This window comes from Lycorma delicatula, chromosome 1, assembly GCF_047948215.1.
Source record: "Lycorma delicatula isolate Av1 chromosome 1, ASM4794821v1, whole genome shotgun sequence".
Taxonomy (NCBI): domain Eukaryota; kingdom Metazoa; phylum Arthropoda; class Insecta; order Hemiptera; family Fulgoridae; genus Lycorma; species Lycorma delicatula.
The window spans coordinates 161042287-161066089 of record NC_134455.1 but is presented as its reverse complement, the minus strand read 5'-3'; the positions used below and the strand labels follow the sequence as shown (position 1 = coordinate 161066089).

Genomic DNA, 23803 nt, shown 5'->3' with positions numbered 1-23803 from the left:
TCGATTTGAAGTTTTTTTGCGCTTTAATTTACATAAAATTTTCATTTATATTTTTAATAGATTCATTAAACTTTGTTGAATACACTTTAGCTCAAAATGTTATAGATTACACTCCAGATTTTGAAGGTTATACGATATATTTAAACCTTTCAGATGAATATTCTTAAATCCACAATATTTGTGTTAGTTTCCAAATATATGTTAACAAAATCGACTAGCGAACACGATAAGGAACAAATGAACTCTATCGAGGTACAACTAATGGTTAGTACGCGAGAAACGGCACAACACGGTAATATAATCAAATTCTTTGATTATTACGTGCTTAACGCAACCAAATGTTTGGTTATTGTTACTGAAACATTTAATTAATAATATCAATTATTCATATTTTAATCGTTATTGCTAAAGATTCTTACCAAATAGTTTAGTTTAATTTCATACTATAATTTCGAACCAGATTATTCCGGATCGAGAAAAAACTAAAACTATTTCTTAGAAATAAACAGTAAATGGTTTTATTAACCGAATAAAATTATTAAAAATACCGATATAATTTTTTTAATTAATTTAACGGATTCGCGTTTTTATGTGTAATAGATGGAAAAAAATTACTCGTAAATTTGCCCTTTTCATTTAACGCAGTTTCAAGATAACTTCGTTAAAAAATTATATTTAAAAATAAAATGTTTTTAATTGTATTTAAGAACAGAATTTATGTCATTTAAGTATTTTAAACATTATTTCCGTGGCCGGTTACAGTATGTTGTCCTACATGATTTCATAATTTCCGTAAACAGCGGATTGAATAAATGGCTGTAAAAGAAAGAATTGACATTAAAACCGGCAGGAATCTCAAATTATTTGTTTAAAAAAAGGAATACAATCTCTTCACGTAAGAACGGATATAGTACAAAACTTGTGCTTGTCCAACTATCTGACTGTTTTTGAACCACTGTGAACACTATTAAGAGCTGTTTTTTTTTTTTGAACAGTCTCAATTCAAAATCTATTAGCGATTTGAAATAATGTTTCTTGTTGAAATTTTTTAAGTTTTTTTTTTTAACTCTTATAGCATTAAATCTTTTGGTAAAATTCACCCTGAGCAGTAAATAAAAAAAAAATCTATTCGTTTAGACTGAACCGCGCTTCCTTCTCATCTTATTAGAAGAATTTTGAAAGATAACATTTGATTACTCTAACTCAACATTTTCGCGAAACGTAAAAGAGTTCTAGGATTAACATTATATTCTAGGTGTAGAATTCTCATTCCAAATTTCATTCATTCCAATATCACGGTTTTAAAAAAATACCTCGCTATCAAATTCCGTGATAGAATTTTGGGTATGCCTGTTTGCATTTTGTAAAAAAATTATATGAGTAATTTTCCTGTTTCATAATAAATACTGCTGTTATCATTTACAACCAGCAGAAATAATTTAAAAAATTAAATAAATCGAATAAGATTTATTTTAATGAACGAGTTTGATATCGGGTAATGCAAAAATGCTATCTACTTACGACTTAAGATTTTGTTTAATATGTTGATATTGTATTAATATATTATGTTATATAGTTAATATATATTTATGTATTATGTTAAATATTATTTTATATATTTAGAAACAAGTTACTAGGTAACTATTCGTGTATACTTAATTTTTAATTTATTAAAATGATCCTTGGGTAATATTACAGTTTTTTTTTTTTTAGTAACCTGATGGTTACTGGGTTATTCCAGTACTGTGCGTAATAAATTTCATCTCATAATGTAAGAGAATATTGCTTAGCGTGACATCAGTTGTATAAAGAGAGGTCATTAACATTCTACACTGCATTACTATTTAGCTGTGGTTCTGTTTTAGTTTGTAACGTGTGCTATAAAAGTGGGCAATCTCTGTGTCTGGTAATTCCAACTCAACGTTGATCGCCCGCGCCAACTTTTTTTTTTATCGGGGCAGCCTTGGTATTATTGTACCATAGTATTCCCGCTAACTGCACACATAAATAACCGAGGTAAATCCGTGATCGTAAAACTGCTTGTGTTCTTAACAGAAACGACACGGTTTACTGACATCGCCGAGTGGAACAGACGATTTTGGAAATAAAACATCTTACTTGTTAGCCTTCACCTCTATTATGCATTATTCATTCATCTATTTTTCACATTCTTTGTCCATTAAACTTTACTAAAACATCATTGAATATTAGCGTTTTCATTTTAGTGTTTTTATTTATTTTAGAAATTTTACTTATACCCAATTATTTTATTTTTGTAATTGAATATTTCCCGTTTTTTCCGTTAATTTTTAATTAATGTTACTTGATTTTACGTGGAATAATGATACTGCTTATTTTCATTTGATTTCAGATAAACTGGTGGTCATTGTAATTGTATTATTCACAAGTGTGATACATTTTGTGATAAACTATTACATTTTTTTTTTTGTAAACTGTGCATGTCAGGTGTGACGACAGGCTCGAGTGGTAAAAATCCTTAGAAAAAACTCAGTAAGGGTGCCTAGTTCTAGCGTATGTTTGTCAGGAATTTTAAACGTGAGAGCTCCTTAAGAAAATTAAACGTGCCATTTACTAGTAGTCGTCTCAATTTACAAAGTAAGGAATAAAGAGATTGAAGAATTTCTGTATGAATATGTATCGTTTAACTTTCACAGAAAAATCAAGAATTGACCAGTTTGAAGTGATGAAATAGAGTTGTTGCACTCCGTCGTAGATGTGGCCCTATCATAGTAAACATAACTGAAAAAACTGGAGCAGTGGAAAGAATTCATTGAGGAACTGTTAGAAGATAAAAGAAAGGGCAGAACATATTACCGTTTTTGTCAAGAAGAAATGGAACCCGATATTACCAAGGAAAATGTTTATGCCTTGAAAAGTATAAAAAAATGGAAAGACCCAGGAGCCTGATGAACTTTCCATAGTCGTCCCATAGATTATCAGTGAGAGTTGAAACGGCATCTTGGTGAAATTGTTTAATAAAATATAAACTGAGTTGGAAACATTCCCAGAGTCTGGTTTGTGTTTGTTATCATGTGCTTTTAAAAAGATTGAAAACCAAGGAATGTACTAATCATTATTTATTAGCTTTATTTGTCGCACGGTGAAATTTTTTCTGAAAATAACCATAATAAATTCATCAAAAACATGAAATGGATTTAAGTGCGACACCTTGTAGGGGTTAGGAGTTTAGGAGGCTTTTATATTTAATGTGTCGATCCAAAGATGTTTTGATGTTAACAGGATGTATTTGTGCGTTTTATTCATAATAACAACGCATTCGGCATAAGACAGACAATTTCTGTCTGTCTTATGACAAACTTATGTTTTTCTTTGCAATGAAACATCTGGGTTACTGAGATTTTCGATCATTTCGAGTTTATATCGTAACCAATAGGTGACAATATACACCGACAATCATTTATCAGGGAAAGTAGAAAATCAGAAGAGGAGAGTAGAAATTTCCTTGACGGAGAAATATCCGGAATTAAAGTTAATGGAATATACGATATGCCGACGATACTGTTATTTTGACGGGATGTATTGAGGATCCCCAGAGATTGATAAACAGAGTGGTCGAGTTCATTGATAAGTATAGAATATCTTTGAATGTCAGCAAGACTGAATTCACACGAATATCGAAGAGGCTTAGTGATAAAGAGTCTGTCATAATAAATGGAAGTAATATTCCACGAGTTGAGAAATCCGCTTACTGTATCTCTAAAATTAAAACAAGCAATGAGAAAGCGTGAGTAAAATTTATTAAGATGAAAAAAGTATTATGTTGCAGGGATTTGAGCTTGAATTTAAAAATTCGTTTGGTGAGATGCTACTTCTTCACTGATCAGTTTATAATATGAAGGCTTATATCCTGAACTCAGCATTTCCTGGAAAGCTTCAGGCATTTAAAATTTGAGTTTCTTTATTTTGAAAAGAAAAAAAATGTTTGTTCGTTTTAATAAATATAATCTATATTCATGTGAGTTTATATATAAAGTTGAGTTCTTTTATATAAAGAAGTTACAAATCAAATATTCATCTACTAGGATATAAACCATAATTTCCTTTTAACAACTTGGGATCTCAAAAACGTATATTTATATTTTTTAACTTATTAAATTGTTTATTGGTTATTTCTTCCTTCCTTTTTCCTGTTTAGCCTCCGAGAATTACTCTCACTTATTACTTCAGAGGATGAATGAGGATGATATGTGTGAGTGTAAATGAAGTGTAGCCTTGTTCGATCATTCCTAAGATGTGTGGTTAATTGAAACCCAATCACCAAAGAACACCGGTATCTACGATCTAGTATTCAAATTTGTTATTTCTTGATACATTCTGCATAAAGTTATTCATGTTATCCGGTACTTGAATATCTAGATTAAGCAAAGTTATATTGATGCCTTTTCCGAATTTTTTTATTTCTATGAAGTAAAAGAGGAAAAACGCTGCAAGAAATTTATGATAAAATATAGACTTTTTACTGAACCTTAACTATATATTCCTGTTGTGCATTTTCATGTATTAAAAGGTGTCCCTTCCATTATACTATTACTTATCGCTGCTGTTAACGGTAGTTCATCGAGAAATTCCAGTTTGAAATATGTGACGTGAAACTTTTCTAAAGTTTAGTCTTTACAAATCTCCAAAATAAACTATTGAATGTGTAGAAATATATAATGATCAGTTAAGAAATTGTACCTTTAATAATTGTAATAATATGTTAATAAAATTGCAGACGATTACAGTTATCGAAAACATTAATGATTGATTACATGTACAAAAAACTTTTTGTTATCTCTGCTAATACTTGAGGTTACATTGTCCTGTTATTATAACTCGGGCAAATATTTTACGTAGAGCACATTAGCCGCAGTACCTGTTGCTATTGTAATTAATTAAATAAATCAAAGGATAAACAGGAGATAAAACGTTTTGTTTTCCGTTGCCAGCCAATTCGGCAACATACACTATCCTAGATTCATCAAAGAACTACCCAACGTTCTTGTTCGTGGTGGTAATTAATATTGTAGAACGCAACCCCACGTTTGTAAATTTATGATTTAATGTGATAAGCGATTTTTTGGAAACAATTTACATATTTCTATTCATTGAAGCGTATTTTTCAAGACTACTTTTATAAATATTTCTACAGGATTTCTGAATTCGACAGGATTGCTATTACACTGAATTCGCTGAAGATAATTTTTTTTTGTTGAGATTATAGCAGCTGTAAAAAGCCTACTGCGAATATTTATAATAAATATACCGGGTTAGCATGAAAGAGTGCTACTTCAAGGAAGAAGACACGTATAATTACAATATGGGATGGGAGGTTTTTATTATGTTTTCGTATAGTTTAAACTATGTAATATTTTGGACCCTGCAATTAAACACCTCGGTTTGATGTACAGCTTGCTTTCTCAACTAAGATGTTCTGTAAATGTTGTGTGGGATTGAACAGATTGGTTTTTGTATCGGTTTAAATATCGGATGCCAAATGAATACAAGTAGATATTTTTTTCAGTCGTTTGTGGCAGTTTGATGAGGCCTGTTTTCAGTTACATAGTTTTGTTAATCGTTTATTTAGACAATTACAGTCACTTAAGTTGGTCTATGGAAGCAAGTGTAAAATATAATTTTACAGTTATAGGACTTTTGTATAACTGGGTTATAATATTACAGCCACATAGTTGATGTTAAATCTAAAGGCTGGTCCTCCCTACAAGCTGCCTCTACTTGCCTACTCTACACCACTCCTATAACCCGGCATGCGGAAGACGTGCTGTTGGTTGCCACAAAAGTAGTGCGTGCGTGCTATTTAAAAAAACAATTTTCGTAAATAACTGTGCCACGTCAAAGAAAATCATGACGTAATAATCTATAATGAACAAACAACTCATTTCATTTTTTTGTATGACGTTATTGTTAGTTGCTGTTTATTTATTGCAAAACCTTAGTTTAACATGCTTGAAAAAAAACCATTACTTTCAAGAAGTAAATAAATAAATTACTTCATATACATCTTGAACAAAATATTATGAGTAAATAATTTTATCTGTAATAAAAAATTACAAGAAAATATTTTGTTACTAAAATAGTGGTGTCATTTGGTTTGCTTGGTATTTCTCCTGCCACCACCCCATTCGGTCGTCCTAAAGCATAAGACCGAATGTCTGTGCCACAAACAGCAACTGAGCCTCGAACAGTTTAGCGACCAGTATCCTAAATAGCTCCTAGAGCTTACCTAACAGCGTGAGCGGACTAACCGCGTTGCTATACACCACCGGCTTACATGTCCAACCGCTCACTTGCCATATATTTTCTAAAATGGGTGGGCGCACCCGTCAACTACTAAAAATATATATGACATCCATAAATTAAAATTTTCGTCTAGATAGCAATTCGCTACCACGCTAGGACACTGAATGCCAGCAAGTACCTATCTACCATATTAAAGCGCTTGGAGCCTTAATTGGCTGGTAGTCAGCCATATATATCTCTAGATTAGCTTTACATAGCAGTGCGGTAGGAGTCTTTTCTCTTAGGTAAATTACTGATGTCGGTTGAACAAAGCAATCGCATCAAGGAACTCCCACACTGTCCGACAGTGCGGCTCTCGCCGCTTGTGAATGGCTAATTCCGTTTGACCTCTTAAGTTCCAGGTGGCCAGGTCTCTAGCCCCCCAAGAGCAAGGCAGTTAAACATCACGTGTTTATTTGACTGTACTTCCCCGCAGACGCATGGCTCATCAGTTGCCAGACGGAACCGAAACAGATACTGGTTCAAGTTAACGTGGTTGATTAGCACCTGGACACCCGTTGCCCGTAAAAACGAGCTCGAGGCATACCATCCCTCAGATCCAGTCATAGTGATGTCATAACTAGATAAGGTGCAAGTCATTGAAAATTAATTGATGTAACGTTTTAAAAACATTACTTTGGCTGCTGGTGTGAGGAGAAGTCGCCGAGTGATGTTAAGAGCAGTGGAGGAGATGCCATAGTATTCTATGACCCGCCTACATACATAGATACACTATAGCAGTAATTATCAAACTTATTTCTTTTACCGCCCCCTATGAAAATCAATTATTTTTCAGCGCCCCCCATTTTTTATACACCCCTAAAACTTAAAAACCACAATTTCATTACTTTAATTAATTTAGTTATATTAGTCGGTTCTGATGTTTAAACTTACATTCTAAACTAGAAATTTTTACCAGTGAGAGCAAATAAAACCCAACTTTATAATATTAATAATATATTTTAATCAAATTAAAAGAAACAATATAAATATGTAATCAGTTTTCGTTTTTATACTAATCTAATGAGATGGATGAATTTGATGATATTTAATAAGTTTGTTGATATCAGGTTCGATTTTACTCAAAAACAGTCGTAAGTCGCCGCGTTTGGTAACTTGCAAATGATTTCTCTTTTTAGTAAGCAGCGTTGTCACAGCGCTAAATCCACGTTCACACAAATATGACGATGGGAATGCTTCAAAAAATCGTTCAACGATAGACCACAATCCAGGGTACAACTGCGGAATTGACTTTTGTAGCCAAAATTGTTGGTAGCCATTTTTGTATTTGATTTTTATTTCCTCGTTCGTTGTCAGTTCTATAAGTTCTTCTTCCAACTGGGGTGATATTGCTATGTTGACATTTGAAAAAGGATCTAACACCCAGTCTGGTATTTCCAATTTTAAGTACGATATGAAGCCTTTTTGACACCCCGTCATAGCTGGAGCACCATCTGTAGGAGCTGATATAATATTCTTCAACGGAATTCCTTTTTCATCACAAAACTTTTCCAGTGTTTTAAATACGGTTTCTCCTTTCGTGTCTGTCTCTAAATTTCTAGCAAATAAAAGTTCTTGACATATTTTTTCATCTTTAATAAATCTCACGTAAGACAACAACAATGCTTCATTAGTTTGTAAAGTGGACTCATCCAACTGAATTGAAAATTTACTAGTCTTCAGATGATTGCACAATGACTTTTCAATGTTTTCAGCCATTTCATCAATTCGTCTTTGGACAGAACTATTGCTCAAAGGAATTTTTCGAATTATATCTGCCGCCGGTTTATTGGGCACAGTAGTTATAACTTCTTTTATCGCCGGCAAAATTAACCTTTCTCCGATGGTGTGTGGTTTACCTGTTTGAGCAATTAACAGAGAGATATTGTATGAAGCTCGAAGTCCGTCATCGTCTTGATTAGCAGCCATCGAAAAAAGTTTCGATACACTTGGCTGAGCATTATGCTTCTTTTCCAGATCTTGAAAATGGCTACATTTTTATCCTTCTTATCCGGATGCATTTTATTCAAATGATCTTGAAGTCTTGAAGGCTTCATCGCTTCGTTTGAAAATGTTTTTGAACAAAGAAGGCACAAAGGCAAAGATGGGTTTGTCGAATTTTCTATGAATCCATATTTAATATATTCTACACTGTATTGCCGTTTCTTCTTTTTTGCTTCCGACATGGCTTTGTTTTCAAAAATATGTAAATAAAGTGTTGAACTTAAATACTTGTTTAAAGATAGCGCGCGAAACCACAAATGAAAATATAAGAAAAATTACGAGCTTTTATATATGATTTAAATACAGCAAGTAACGACAGGAATAAGACAAACACGCACAAACTCGTTTATCTCTTTCGACGCACAATCGTACTGAGCAAGTATCGATGAACCAGCCGATTTCTACCGGATTGCACCAATCAGAATACCAAAATACATTGCTATTTTATTGTACTATTATTGTACTAATTTATTAGAACGAAACTATTTTTGTTGAATATCTTTCTCATTTATATAAGATAAGATTCTCATTATAAGATAATTAAAATTTTATATTTCGACTAGTAAATAATACTTCAAACAATAATAACTTATTTAACTACGGAAAATAAATTAATATCATTTCGTATTATAGATAAATATGGATAATTTTTCATAGAATTTTAGTTTACGATTTATAACTGGTTCAAATAAAAACCGCCGCCTAAGCCAGCGTTTTTATTATTTGTAATATTTAATATTTATAATATATAGAAATAGTAAACGATGTTTACAATAAGTGAACTGTTAAGGCTTACTATACTATTTGACACTGGACGGTAATGGGTTAATTTTAAAAAAATTTTGTAACAACTTTTTGAACAATAATTATATACGTATTTCCATTTTATATAAAAATGATGATTCTTACATCAGTAATTTCTTATAAAATGCTAGGAAAATATTGTAATATGCACTTATGTTAAAAACAAGAAAGAAAGAAAAGAAAACTTCAATTTATGTTAGTTTACGTATGTATAATATTTTAAAACTCTGCATGGTAGTTTTTTCCTAATGTTTAAAATAGTTTCTGGTGCAATGTAATTAAGATAAAATTGCTCTAATTTTTTAACTATCATCGATCATGTTCCTTTATCCGCAGAAACTTGTTACAACTTGATTGCGTACGGTGTGCGGGGTATCCTACGAAATCTATGTTAAGTATTTTAAGTTTTTATAACATCATACAGGGTAGAAATATAAACTAATTATTCGTTATTGTGTAGTAGGTGGATTTTAATTTTAGTGAAATTAAAAATACTATATAAAGTAAATGAAATTACAAATTATACATCGCCCCCCTAACCCACATCAACGCCCCCCCATTTTTTCTGGGCCCCTTAACGCCTTCAATAAGCCTTAACGCCTAAAATAATACGTCTTCCATTATTAAAACAGTCACGATAGTTTAACATCTCGGATTAGTTTTACATTAGAATTGATATTATGGCAGAGAAGATACCAACTATATATCTTTATGTAACAATTTTCTAAGGAGTTCTTTAAGAGTAAAGTTTATTATCACTCTTAAGAATTTATTAGGTTAGATTAGTAGGAACCCACGGCTTCGCACGCGAACTATGATTGTTATATCAATTTTCGAATTTATAAATCGCTAATAGTACATTTAAAATATTTCTTATTGTGATTTATGAATATCAAAAGTATGAAATAATAGATTCATCATGCATGTGTCCTCGATGCGTAAAATCAGTATTTGATCAGTTTTTAAATATTTATAAACGTGCAGTAACACGATTCTTATAAATAGAGAGATTTTTATTACGACAGGTTAATGCAAATAGTGTTTTTACATACATTTTTACACCACCGCGTTGCGTTATAAACTACGTTTTTGGTTCTTCCGTTATTATAGCAAATAAAGGGCTCGCCGCTCTTGCTTATGGAAAACATGTCGCATACAATTACCCATGGGAAAAGGAAGCAGCTCGTAAATCTACACCAGCTGTACGTAAAGTTTGACCTTGTGACTTATTGATGATCATTTCAAAACAAATATTTATTGGAAACTGAAGTCTTTAAAATTGAAACGGAAAGTTATTAGGTATATTTGGAATTTTAGGGATTAATACAGTTTCTCCTTTATCACAGCCTGTTAAGATGCTTCAGTGATGTTATTTTAGAAATCTAACTTTCAAGCGAGTTCCATTACGTAACTGTGGTGGCTTCAGATTTCTTACGTGTATAATTGGAACACCTACTTTTAATTTTAATGTGTGAGCCGGTAATCCTGATACCGATAAAGAATTCAAAAACTCAGTTGTGTAATGAACTGCATCCTTTTCGCTCAAAACTGTATTAATGAGTTGTATGTTTTTTCGTCTCCTGAAAAATTCTTGCATTATGCAGCTATTTATGTCATCTACGTGTTCATTTCTTGGTGTTAGCATCACACGCTCACACAATCACTCATCATCGTGCAAATTTGTAGACTCATCGAGTCCGTAAATTTTTTCGATCAACTCCGCCATTGAAGAAACTGTACGACATAATAAATGCGACAGAAGAGCGGATTGAGTATTGCGGCGCATTCTCGGTCTCGGACTAATTGTGGGCGTGTCAAGACGGTAAGTGATATACTACAAATTTTAAATCCGACTCTTTTTAACATGTCGTTACCAAACAAAGTGGAAAACCTTCCGCTCAGCGCCTGCTATAAGCTTGCAAAGTTTCATTTAAATCGGTTCTGTTGATTCTTAGATTAACGTGGACAAAAAAAAGTATTAATATTTATTAGTGTACAAGTAATTATAATCGTAACGCGGTAGTCTCCCATGCGTGATGTGAGGAATGTCGCTCAGTAAGGAACATATGTATATGACCAGATAATTGTTTTGTTTTTTTTAACATGCCATGGTGAACCTATATGCAACTTTAGAAAATAGATATATAACTATACGACTTTTCTGATAAACTTCTGTGTTATAAGCTCTCTATATAAGTTTAAGTTGTAGCTGATTTTATAGATTTTTAAAACTATTTTCAGAAAAATCATGATAGATTCTTACAATTTATTTAATTATCTTACTTGCTCGGTATGACGTTTACAAGGAAGCTGGTTACCTGCAAATCTCTAAAGTTTTTTTATTTTATAAAAGAAGGAGAATATGATGAAACCTGTAATTAAAGCCTGTTTAGTATTGTGTCTGTACTAAACAGACTTTTTGAAACTATCGTGATCGATGAGGCATTTTAATAATTATAATCTCTCGTTATCAACAACAGTTCGTGTTTCGGCCGAAATTATCCATTCTGCAGGCAATTTTGTACCTTGTGAAGAAGAGCGTTGACGCTTTTAAATATAAGTACTATAGTATGTTGATAATCTGTTATCTCACAGATTTTCGACAGCGTTTACTCATAACATAATGAAATTAACCTTTATGAGATTAAAAAATAATGAATTAAATTTGATTTAAAATTTCTTTAATAACTGTCAGCAACTTGATTTAACAACAATAAAATTTTAGACTTATAAAAAAAAGATACTTTTGACATACCGTAGTTAAACACACACTAGGATACATATAAAGCGAATATATGAGTATGCGTATATATTCTCTTTTTAATATGAAGTACCGGGTACTCGTGTGCCGGGGACAACATCTTGATTATAAACAAACTACACATTATATAAAAAATAATTTACCGAAATTGAATTGGATTGGATTGGAATGGATATTTTCATTTTCCTTGTTCTATGGAATAGGAGATTTCTTGTTATCGGAGGAGACTCAGTTGTCGAGAATTTAGCAGTCGGTTTTAAATTGTTGAAAGGGCTGATAAATTTGTCCTTAGCGAGAAGGTACCAGACCGCCATGCGTTAAACGTCTTGGATCTTAATCGTATTTTGGATATCCAATCGATCTCATATCAATTGGATCTCAGAATCGATTCTTGGATCTCGCGATTTAACTTTTTAAATTTCTATCGAAGATGTCGCTATCTTATCTTCTATTCTGTCTGAAGCGAATTAAGACGTAAATTACAAGAACTGATTCGTTTAAATTACTTCCGGAATGGATCGTTTCAAAATCACTCGTACTACGGACTCTGTCTTTTGGGACACGTAGGTTTCGAGTTGTAAAGCTCAACAATCATCGAGAGAAATGCTAAAAACTTTTTACCGAGCTTCAGATTCTTATAGTATGTATAATATAATATTTGTTAGAAAAATTGCCGTTAAATTTCAATGTCTGAAATTCACGATGTACAAACATCGAACTCTAAAATTATTTTCCTCTTTCGATACTTAGTATAAATAAAAAAAGTTTAAATAGTTGTTTTATCAACGGTTTTAGTATGTTCCAATAAATTTCCTTCCTCTACCAAAAATGGGCCTCTGATGTATTAAAAAAAAAATGTACGAATGTCGTTTAAGGCCTTTTTATTTGGTCGGTGAGTTCTTCAGTCACGATTGTAAAATTAATTTTTAAACCTGTACCTTTTTTATTTTCTGTTTAAATAATTTATCGGAATCTGTGTTACTAAATTTTATCGTTTTCGTAGCAACATTTTAGTATAATTATGATGTTTTATTTTTTTAATTTAACGGTTTAATTCGACGATTTCATTGTAGTATTTGTAACTTGAATCAATTTTATTTTTTAAATCGCTGATATCAAATTACATTTGATAAAATTAAATTATTTATTATTTTTTTACTCTGGTAAGAGGTATAACTCAAGACTCGTGGCGACATTGATTTATGGGATATTTGCTGTAACTAAGTGCTTAAATGTATTACTGATTATTAAAATAACATTTATTAAATTTAGCTAAATCTATTGTTTGTAAAAGTTGTAAAAAAGGATTTAGTAAGTTATTATTATTGTTAATACAGTACATCCCCGCTATAACGCGGCTCGATATACCGTAGATACGGATTTAACGCGGATTATTACCTGTCCCCCAAAAAATATTTGAATAATTGAAAAAATATCGTATCTTCCGCACTTAATTTGTTTGTAATTACACATTATACTGTGTCGACTTTTTCTATTAAACCGTTATTGCTTGATTTTTTGCCTATTTTTTTAATTGATCCCCTTTGTGATTTAAAATTTACTTCTCGAAATAACGCAGTTAGCCTATAATGCGGGTGTCACGTAAGTCCCCCGATAGCCACGTTACAGCGGGGTTACGCTGTGTATATTTGAATTACAGTTGATTATTGTGAATTGTTTCTACCGGGCTTCATGTGATTGTTGACAAGAGTAAAATTTCTGTTTTAATTGCAGGCTATCAACGCCGATTACGGTTTTATGGTTATCATATTTTGCAGTTTGTGGAATTCATGAAACGACTAAAGTAAAGATTTAGTCACTAGAAACATAATTTATATTTTTTAATGTTTTATCATTCTTTTTTTTTTCATTATTTACTATTTTTTATAAATTATAACATTTCTACTTTTGAAGTGCTATTTGCTGTAAGAGGAAGCTGTATGTCCTTGATAAACGAGAACATAAAGTAAAAAGTACTGCGTCGGTTGCGACTGAGACCAGTTCTGTTGTCAATCAAGGATTTATACGTTGACAGTTGATTACGTGCTTGTGAATTAAATGATCTAATGCGTTATAAACTAGGATGAAAGATGGAACAGATGAGTGACATTATTTTCTTTTTAAACGCGTTCTTGTGAAGCTAAATGCAAGCGGTTTTAAAGTATTGTACACTATGGTACATACATGATTTAGAACGGTTAAAGACAGAATAGTAACATCTTGTTACTTATTGTGTCTTTTGTAGCTTAAAAAAAAAAAAGTTTGAATTTAGTTGAATTTTCGATTATTTGCTTGATGTATGAGTTAATCCCTTGACTGCTTTTGTGTTTTGTGTTTTGCATTTTTATTATTAAAACCTTTTTTGAAAGTTATACGCCCGACAAAATATATAATTTTTTTAAATTATACTTTTACAAAATAAAAAATATGTTTTTTTTTAATAAATGTTATTTATAAATGTACAAGTTGAACTACCTTGTGTTTATTCAATAGACTAATCTATTTATTATCTAGAAGGAATTCTCGATCAAAATTCCAAAAAAATTATTGCTTACGAAAATCTTTTAATAATTTCTTTAATTCACGTTCCTCTAAAATGTTTTACTAAAATTCATATACAGAAAACAAAAAAAAAACTTTCTCGCAAAACGGGGGAATAATTTCGAATGAAATTTAAAAAAATATTTTTACGAAAATTGCTCAAAATTTTGTTTCATGCTTCAAATATGTCTAAAATGCATTCTTAGCAAATTAAGACAATTATGAAATAGATAAGAAGTAAACCTCAACAATCGTTACGCAGTTTGCAGGTGGAACCCTATTTTCCGTTCGAAATAAAAAGAAAATTTGAATAAGTTTCAAATTTTATTTGTTTTGCTAAAATATACCTGAGCGCATAAATTATTTAAGATGTTTTACCAAAATGAGGGCGAATTCAATGTTTTATCTTAATTATCCTTGTAGATTATATCGTAGCGAGTAGATGTTAAAAAAAAATATATATTTTTTGTTAAGAGGGAATTTCCATCGGTAAATATTTAAAGTTAAGAAATAGCCAAGATTACAATCGTCTAAATTGTCTTTTTAAATTAATTTATGTCGTTCATTCGTAATTCCGTTCAGACTGTAAAATAAAGACGATTCGAGCTAATGAGATAAAGCTAAATGAGATATTGAAATTGAAAATCATTGAGGGAAAAGACCTATGTTTAGTTATGCCTGAAACGTAAAGATTTCATTTTAAAAAACACAAAAATTTTCAGATGTAACTTTAATCATATATGAAGTTATATTCTCGTAGAAAAAGCACTGCGAAAAGTTACTTCAGAGACTTGAAGGTATCTACTCGTATTTATTCAGTGAATAAACAGGTTCGTGACAGCAGTTTACCCAGTTATAATAAATGATACGGTTAAAAGATTTGCGTCAATCTCTTTCCATAACTGATGTGGGCTATATTATCGAACCTAATATCACCTCAGAGATTTGTTAGCTTTATTCATTATTTAAACTTAGAAACGAGCTTACGCAAATTATCCAAAGATTAAAATATGTGCATAAAGTAATAGTATAATAATTAAAATATAAAAAAATGGTACTCTCTGTCAGTATCTAACCGGTACAGAAATTTAAATACCACGCTAACAGAGAAGATTTCATACCTCTTCTTCAACTTATAATCTGAGTTATACGGTCAGTTAGTTTGCTTTTCCACATTTATTATAATTTTATAAAAATTGAAAAAGTTTTAATTCCCTTCAAAATAATATATGGCTTAGGTTTCCCCCCAAAAGTTAAAATAGTTTCAATTATTTTTTCGTTGAATTCCCCTCAAAATAATATATGGCTTAGGTTTCCCCCCAAGAGTTAAAATAGTTTCAATTATTTTTTCGTTGAAATCTGTTTGTTCTTTCTTGCATATTGCTCGAATTAACAAATGTAAATTTAAACATTTTAAACACAAATGCTCTAACTTATTTCACTTAGGTATAAACGCATATACTTTGGAGTGTTAAGAAATTGTACTCTTATCAGAGCTGGGATCCGAAAACGGATCCCAGCTCTAGTAGAAGCACATTAGACTGTACTCATGTTTTAATTTGGAGTGAAAATTCCGGCTATGTTTGCAGATAAGTATATAAATATAAAGTGGTACACAAGTATAAACGCCCAAAAGCCCAGAAGCTTTCACGATGGCAGAATTTAGATACGGAGCCCAGGAAGAGATTTGATTTCACGAGATGTCACAGGATGTTTTGTTTGCTGAGAGATTCGGGCTATGGAATTTAATCCTGGTTAATCATTCCTTCAAACATCAACAGGATGTTTCCTTTTTCAAGTTTTAATTCAACTTTATTTGCTGGAACACAGATATTCTTCGAAGAAGTTTTTTGAATCATCAATCTTTATTTTCTTCACTTCCAAATTATGAAAATTCTTTAGAACTGTCCCTCGGTTTCTCAATTTTATTCCCGTTATCATCACATCAGTCCATTCCGTCAGAAAGTTATTCTATTCCTCATATTCTTCAATTACCAGCAGTCACACTGTTGAAGACTTTAAACAATTCGATTTTCTTCTTGTCAGAATAGCTTTAGGGAATTCTCCCGAGCTTTCAATTTAATACGTTTATTTCCTTTAAATTAACAGTACTTTTCTATTTATAATATATATATTGTTTAGCATTTTACTTAATTGAGCAATGCTTACTCTCTTCCGGAAGGCATGATAGTACTGCTGGATAATTTTTCTCAAAAATAGCTTTTAAAATTTCGTTCTTTTGGCAAAATACTAGATATTTTTGACTACTGTAAAATAACTGGATATTCGGAAATGATTATATAAGCGAATCCCTGTCAAATTTTCTTTCAATTTGGTCTCTTCATCGCTCGTTGATGACCTTAATGCGAGCTGTTCAAGAGAAAATCTTCAGATGATATAACGAGAATACACAGAACGTTTGTGGTAAAGACCAAGACCAGCTGTTGGAGGAAATAGCCGAAACTAGTTATTACTTAATCCTAGTAATTGGTACGCCTAGAACTACTTCGCTATTACGAAATTCCGTATGAGCTTTGAAATTGGTATTTAGTAGTACTTCATGCAAGTAAGATCTTTTAATTGAACTGGTTCATATGAATACTTTTCAAGTCTAGTCGTTACTTGAATGAAGTTACTTCGTTTTATTCACTTCACTCACACCCTGACTCCCACAGGGGGAAGACAACCGCCTTGTGACGATCCCGGTTGCCACACCGCCCACTCCGTTCCTAATCCTGTTGGGCTTAGAGGTTAATAGAGGCCCATATCAAGTTTAGAGGGTTTTAGACCCTCTAAACACAGTCATCATCACAGTCACTAAAAATATTCATAAAGATAAAAAACATTTTACATCGTTATTTAGTCGTAAAAATATAAATTAAGTCCTCTACTCGGGATATAAACTGCCATACAGGTTTTTCTTTTTAGTTCACATTTTTTAAGCGTTTTTCGGTTCAATTGTATTAATAATATTAAATAAATATTAAATTTTGCAAATTCTGCTTACTGATAATTCAATGTAGAATGAAAAACAGATCATTCGATGTTTTAGTTCATTATTAGTGAATTTTTTTTCCCTTGTAGGCTTCCTAGTGGGGAGTAATTTTCAGATTATAAAAAAAAAGAAGTTAGTTTGATTTTTATCAAATCAATCATCAGTATGATTTCAAATAAAGATAATATTGAATTTTCTAATTTGATGTCCATTTTAATTTTAAAATCGATAAATGTATTATACTATACCAAATTGTCTTACAGTCCTGTGTATATATAATCTGTTTTTCACTTTTACTACCTGTTTTTGAATGTTCACAATTACAATTTATCTTTGTTGTAGACAGCGTAGATTGGCCAATGAATACTGCGGCGCATAATTTACTAAAATGCACTGTTGAATATTGCTCATTTTACTGGCTGCTGTTGTATTTTATTGTTATACTTTCAAATAATAAGAATAATTTTTATTATCATTTACACACACAAGTGTGCCAGATATTTGTTTTAAGGAAATATATATATAATTTATTTATAAAAATATATATATTCTTTTTTTACATATGTAGCCCACCGGCCTGTCCTAATGGTACCTCGTCGTCGCTAATCACTTGTTTAATAGCCAATTTTCGAAGTCGAATTTTCTGAGGTTCAAATCTTAGTAAACGTTAGTTTTATACCATTTTGAATATTAGATAGAAGATTCCGTGTACTTTGGTAGTTGGGGCACAATTAGTCACACATCTCAGGAATGGTCGGCCTGAGTTTATAAGTGTACAGGGTGTACAAGACTATACCTCATTTACATGTATTATATATCATCAATATCTCATTAGGGCCACGGAGGAGGTTGCTTTTTGTTCACTAGTTGAACTGGTAGTAATGTACACATTAGGAATAATAATTTATACATAAAAAAAGCTGGCAAAGTATTGCAAAATTTTCCCGGCTAAGCCAGTATACAATATTTTTTTATTTTTATAAAACAATAACAGAATGTACTATCGCGATTAGAAAATGTTTTTGGTGACCAAAATTTTTAATGTTCTTAATAAGAAATTTTAATGTTAAATATAAAATTACAAATTTACACTTATAACAAAAATAATTTTAAACAATTGTAAACATTTATTGATACCTCTACAGTGAAGTATAAACTTTCAAACATAAAAACGTTTTAAAAATATTTAAACTTAAAAGAGATAGAGCAAAAAAACAAAAAAAAAATTAAACATGTTTTAATTTTCAGAGGTGGAGGTTGATTTTTTTTGAAAAAATCTTTGATTATTTATGCATACATAGTGGGAAACAAATGTACTTAAAGTTTCCTCTAAAATGCCTCTGAAGAAAATCAAAATAGTTGAGTTTAACTTAACGAATTTTGAAAAAAAAAATTAGTATGATATATATATATATATATATTTAAATATTATATATATGATGAATATGCATCATATATTTATATATGATTATACCTACATACGTAAATATGTTCTTTTGGTTTAGATGAACTAGTTGGATCCAAAAACTGTCAAGATTTGCAAAAAGGCGATGTTGGTTTTTGACATGATCACCATCGTACTTTTTTCCGTAATATAGCTATTCTGGCTATATTCGTCGGAAAAGTAATATACGAGTGTGTGTATATATATATATATATATATATATATATATATATATATATATATATATATATATATATATACACATACACACATGACAGAGTTTATATTCTGTCATGTAGAAAGATAAGGATAAGAGATCAATTTTTCTTTAACCGAAACATCGAACTACATTATGTTTAACTAAAATAGAACATACCAACATTTTCAACAAAAAAAATTTAATTACATTTTCTGTCTGTTACAAAATGACAGAAAATGTAATTAATTTAATGTAATTAAATGTAATTAATTTTTTTTGTTGAAAATGTTGGTATTTTCTATTTTAGTAACACAACGTAGTTCGATGTTTCGGTTGAAGAAAAATTGATCTCTTATCTTTCTACATACCGAGTAGTAGTAGCAGTGACAGAGTATAGACTCTCTCTCACTGTGTTTTTCCCCAGTCTCCTCTATAATCCTCTCCTCTTCCGTCTCCCCCATCAATTTACAGGGTTTATATAATACTCTTATGCAATAGGGGTTACATAATAAACCCTTTTATGGGATGATTCACAAGCACCGAAGATTGTAAGACGATTAACATATTATATGTTTGGGGGAATTATGAAATAAATAATATTTTTAACTAAATTCGTAATTATATAAATTATAAATTCATAATTAGTTGTATGATATGTTATTGAAATTTTCGTCTAATTATAGAAACCATCACAACATTCAAACAGGTTTATTAAGTTATTAAGTTGTCATAATAATGTCAGAAAGAGATGATTTTTTTGGTTTTAATTAATTTACCCTACATTTGCCCTAAATCGGGTGAACGGAAACTATTTTTAAATTATTTGGTTTTACAGTATTTTTGAAAATGTTCTTAACTGGTTTAGCTCTTATATGGTCGGTAAAAGGGAAAGTGTCGAAAGGTCTTCAGGTGTAACGTCATCATGGTTGACGTTTTTCTTTTTTTTTGTTAACAATGAGTCGGAGAAATACCATTTACGTGTACTCACCACTCAGGTGGGGGAGTATCGGACTCGCACGGGTTCGGGGTATATGTTAAAAGCCTATGTGTACCTGCACCCTACCGACTAAAATTCCTCTCTCACCCCTGGTTACCACCTTTTCCGGTACAGCTTAAGCAAGCATTATTACGGTTGGCTCTGTGAAAACCGAACTTTAGATCCACTCATTGTATTATTACTTTCATGTTGTTCAGTTCAGTTGGAGTTTGAATAAAGGCAGGAAAATACAGCTTTACATTGACGGTTCGGAAATCTATTTGTGCTGTAACTTACAATTGAAAGATTGAATTTATTATTATCAAACAATCAGCTTATTAATTTCATTGGCGATACGATCATTAAATTCCAGTATTTTCAGATGTAATTACCTGTATGATTTCGGGATACAATAGATTCTAAATAATAAGAGTTATGACGATTTAACTGCAATTTGTCTTAGATGTACTTAGATGAATAGAATACCGTAAGTAAAAAATCTTTGCCCTGTAGATCAGTGGCTTGGTTGGAATGCACAGTAACCCTTATTATTAGAGAGTTTACCAGGGTCTGTATCAGTTCAGAAGATTATTCTGTTATTTGAATGATCTGGGTCAAAATGAAGTTATTAAATGATTTCTTATTTCCGTTCACTGGTGAAGCTACAGCAGATACAGATTTACTACTGTACAGTTGTGTACTACTGTCACCTATCCAAAGAATATAACATCTACGTGTTCGTTTTCAGTCATAGTCTTCTGACATACTGCCGTGTACTATCTTGTTTGTAAGCCGACGAAGCGGTTGAAAGTAACCAGCGTAGGGAGTGCATAATTACTATTTTTGCATTTAAAATTTTGCTTAAGGAAGAACCAAAGTATCTAGCTGAAAAATGCAATAAGAGAAAGAGATAAACACAATGGAAAAAAGAGCTTCTGAATATTACAAATTTCAAAACATAAAACGGCCATCTTCATCTGATTTTTTTTTAATATATATTAACAAGATTAATGAACTTAATCGCGAAAGAACTGCAAGATTTTTATAAATCGGAAAGTATACTTAAAAGTTTTTTTTTATAAATTAAATTTGTTGTATTGTTTAAAGATAGCTATTAGTATGTGTAAAGTTATATAATAATATAAACAACATGCATTAAAGTATAAGAGGGGAGGACCATAGGTTTCAATTTTACCAGTAATAAATAAATCATTCAATCAACTCTTTGGTCCCCCTTTCAATATATATATATGTGTATGCACACAATAACTCTACTTACTGTGTTTTACTGTTCTCACAGGTCATATTTGTGGCTCGATCCAGTAGAAGAGGATACTCGTCATCATATATATATATATATATATATATATATATATATATGTATAGTATTTTTTCGTAGCAAGTTTAAACAAATGCCATACAAAAAAATATTAACCGAATTTCAGATCCTATTTGAAGTTTTTTTGATTTTTTTTTTCACGTAAAACGTATTTAAAGATATTCAGGTAACTATGTAAGGAAAGACTTAAAGCAGTACTGTAAATTCAGCAAGTTTCATATCGCAGCTGTTAAGGTCCTATGAAGCTGACCATCGGTTACGTTGTGAGACTGCTTAGTGTTACATCGGCTATATTGTACTGCTTTCGCCCCTAAGGAGAAAAATAATTTCGATATAAATTTAGTTTTAGATAAAGGTTATTCAAAATTTTATTGAAATTTTATGTTATTCAGAATTTTATTTAATTTTTATTAATTTTTTAATTATATTACTTACTAAAATGATATTCAAGCAAAAATGACAATAAGAAATTCTGACCTCGAAGGAGCCACTGTACCGCATAGTAGAAAGGCTATTTCGCTTGAATTTGAGATTGCACCAGGATCAGATCATTTTGGAACAGATAAACTGCTGAGTACATATGCTGTGACCCTTCGATAATTTTTTTTATATGCGTTATATAGATATTTCATAATTAATCATCCGTTTTCTTTCTTTTTTTTATTAAAATGTTTATTAAATAAATCTAATCCTTAAATCTTACATATTTTTCAAACAACGTAACTCCTTTTCTTAATGATAAATAATTATCTTTACATTTATTTCAGGCATATGAAACTGTTAACCGTTTGAAAACTTACATAGTTCAAATCGTACTGTACAGTACATAGTTTCAACGCATTGACAAAGATGAAAATTTAGTTACATTTGTCATATAACACAAGTAATGTGATATCAAAGTAGTAGGTTACACCTTGTCGGTTTTTAGAATTGGTCTTTTTAACTTCTCCAAATAATTAATGATAATGAAATAACAAATTTTCATTTCATTCTTTCTTAGAAAGAATTATTTTAATTATATTCAGTGCTTTATCGTATAAAATAGAACGTAATAATCTCAATTATGATGTTTTTCTTTAATTTAATAAAACGTATTGCAACAGTAATGTTTTCGTGACAGTTTAGAATTCTGGTCACACTTTCTTTTAATTTACGAAGCGGTTCAAAAGATTAATTCAGTGATTTTTGTTTGAGGTTATCGATTTTATAATGGGATGATTAAACTAAAATCAGTAAGTAGATTTATTGCTGCTGCCACAGATAATGTATAATCATAACTTCGCTCTATCGATTCGATGTTGTGAGTGTGAAGTGAAATATGGAGAGATAAAGGGTAGAAAGAGGAATAAACCGATAGTCGATGAGTTTGAGTGTTGCGCATCGCTAATATTATTACTCTTCGTACATTGTTCGTAAAATATGTGTCTCTGTCGATTAACTCTGTAAGTGATATTATTGTGAATTATGTAGTGTGAGGAATAATGTTTTATTTTATCCCTAGCTTATTTAAACAGTGCGTAGTTTGCAATGATATGAACATAAATAATGATTAACGAAAGTCCATTGTACTAGCATTTGGTGAAAAGAAAGAGAAAAGAAAATGCATTATCTTGTTTTGTTGGCGTATTAAAAAAGTTGACACTCGTATAATAACAGCAACATGTTATTAAGTATAACGTATTTTTTTTATAAGTCCCCATTATAACACCGTTGTTATTATATATAGAATACGCTCATCTTGTGGCACTGACTTCGTTTTGATTTAAATATCTATTTTATTAGATACTCGTTTGAAAATTTAGTTATCTGGTACATTTTAATGAAATTTTTTTTTAAATGTCCATTTAAATTAATATTTCATTTTAGATCCACTCCGCTGTGATGGATCGGCTTCATGAGATCGATGAAACACAGAATTTTATTCGAAAAGAGTAAAACTCTGTATCCTTGGCCGAAATGAAAGACTGGTCGGTTAAGTATCGTTATGTGATTTAAATTATTATTTTTGCGATTTGATTGGCCAAAAGCATTTTGATTTTATCATTCTAAAACGTGATAGAAACCATCGGCCTTTGGAAAATTATGATTCGTTCAGAATTATTCTTCTTGAGTTTTCATTTTAAGTGTATGAGGACCGGGCTCCTAGAATAAGTCTATCTTCTAACTGCAAACCGTATTTCTGCTTTGTACAAAAGTTACTCTCCTCGACTGTAATGGATAACATTTTCTTAACGACACTAAATTTTATCTAACTAAGATTAAACATAACTTCGAAGTTTTCTACCAAAACCCTAAAGGAGGTAGACAATTAATGTTATAATTTTGTAAACGAGATGATGCTCGTACAAAATGCTATACGATTTAACTTAAAGCTGTAAGATAAGATATCTTCCTCGATGTTTTAACCGATAGAATAAGA

At 31.0% G+C, this 23803-nt stretch overlaps 1 protein-coding gene and 1 pseudogene across 1 annotated transcript in view; one reads left to right on the top strand and one right to left on the bottom strand.

The window, feature by feature from the left end:
- Positions 1-23803, top strand: part of tws (protein phosphatase 2 regulatory subunit tws) — a 320410-nt gene that overhangs the window by 156275 nt on the left and 140332 nt on the right. The gene's annotated exons all lie outside the window — the stretch shown is intronic.
- Positions 7342-8507, bottom strand: LOC142317697 (protein FAM200C-like; annotated as a pseudogene).